The sequence below is a fragment of the Aplysia californica genome, unplaced genomic scaffold (genome assembly GCF_000002075.1).
Source record: "Aplysia californica isolate F4 #8 unplaced genomic scaffold, AplCal3.0 scaffold00271, whole genome shotgun sequence".
Lineage (NCBI taxonomy): Eukaryota > Metazoa > Mollusca > Gastropoda > Aplysiida > Aplysiidae > Aplysia > Aplysia californica.
The window spans coordinates 242,879-244,777 of NW_004797541.1; the positions used below are offsets into that span (position 1 = coordinate 242,879).

General features: G+C 44.2%; 1 protein-coding gene across 1 annotated transcript in view; it reads left to right on the forward strand.

Moving 5' to 3' along the window:
- The window catches only part of LOC101853466, a gene marked incomplete at its 5' end in the record, with an annotated part of 63,750 nt that overhangs the window by 34,601 nt on the left and 27,250 nt on the right, over positions 1–1,899 (forward strand).

Consider the following 1,899-nt stretch of genomic DNA (forward strand, 5'->3'; position numbering starts at 1 on the left):
CACACACACACACACACACACACACACACACTCACACAAACGTGGTCCGCTCCCTGACTCAATTAATTTTCTTGTAACTGTAGTATCCACATAATATAGTACCTATAGTTATGTTAGCAAAGATCCGGCTTGGGGTAATAGTCATAGAGGAGCTATTTTTTTAAGCTGACTGGATGGACTCCAATGTTCGCGCGCTGCGTTCGTTTCAAGAACTAGAAATAGGGCGCTATTTCGCCCGCCTGCCTTTCTTGGAGACAAGTGTTCACTATTTCTTTGGCCATGGTTCCGGACTTGCGGATTACGGACAGGTCACGACTTTCTTTCTTGTCTTGCTTCGTTTCACTGCGCTGGCCACGCACCACGGAGCATATCATGTGTACATCCGGTTGACTTGCTTGTTCACCTCGTGTGCGGCTCAAACCCTCAATATCTTTGAGTGTCAGTGGTTGGTCGACTTTCTGTTTTCTTACACGTCGTCCAGGGTTAAGATTTCCTTTTTTTTCCACCTCTTTTTTTTCCTCTCCAAAAGACACGAATGTTATTTTTAATCAGTCGTGTAGGGTTTCGTGTTTTTGAAGTAAAATGTGGGGGGGAAAAAAAAAGGGGGGGGGGCACATTCACGAATCCAGATTGTCAATACGTTTTTGTACGTGATGTCGTGTGCACCGCATCACAGATTGTGATTGGTGGGTTCTCGGGTGTGCTTTTTATCAACGCTCAAATAAAGGGACACTTGTGTGGTCTTCAGGCTGTCGTGTCTTATCTGTTCATTTATGGGAGCTATTTTGTCGTCTACTCGCTCGGGTTATATTTTTATTTTTTATTTTATAAGAATCTATATTCATAGAAGCACTAGCGTCTATGGGATGGCGGTTAGGCGCTTATTAGTTGCCCACTGGAGTCCCGAGTTCGATTCTTTATTTATTTTTATTTTTTCGAGGACACTGTATTCTTCCCTTCCTGCCCAAAGTCTGGCTGTTAACGTACCGACCTGCCCAGTTTCTGCCTCTTCTAGTTGTGTCTACTTGCCTGTTCTACTTGTTTGTCTGCCTGGCTGTTCTTTTTTTCCATTCATTTGTGCCTGCATCCTTTAATCTGATTGTGGAAATGTGGCGTGTATTTCCATTAGCGTGACGTCCTCAGAAGCATTGTGTGTTTGTAGCGTGATCGAGACAGGAAGCCAGGCGTGTCCGTCTGCCGTGGGTGTCACGTTCTATAATAGTGCGAAATTGTCACTGATTGGGTGGAATGTGGGCTGGTTAGCACTTAACGTCGTGCACGATCCACTCCTACTTAAAAAGTCTCTTCAAAGTTATTATTGTCTCTTTCAATTCCTGGGAAAGGTCGAAGATTTTTTGGTTTTTGTTTTGTTTTGAGGTATTTTGTTTTTCTCGTCATTCCTCCAAAGACTACTTCTTATTACTACCCAGCAACAGTGGCATGTCTGTACCACCTGTACCACCTTTATCTGGCTGCGCGAAGCCTCAATACATGCCTTGTGTCGTTCGGCCAAGAAGGGGAATTGTGTGTTAGCAGTCAAGTGGGCGTAGGCCTTCTAGTGAGGGGAGCATGTAGAAACATTATTGCTGGTAGCTCAGAAAACTGCTATCTTGGCGGTAAGGAACTATCTCTGGTGTCTGAGTCTTTGGAGTCGTGACTGACCGATTTGGGGTACCACAATGCTCTATTTCGTGCTAAGTCATATTAAATATTAAGCAGACCAAGGTGATCCTTTGTTGAGCTCCGATCACGATTTATTCCGAATGGAAATGTCTCACATACCCAATTCCTTTATTATATTCGACTCATCTCGTATGCTTTGGTATCTTTATCTTATCTGGATCAGTCAGTAGGTAGGTCGAGTCAATTTACCCCTGTCTTTCACAGCCCCGCCCACCC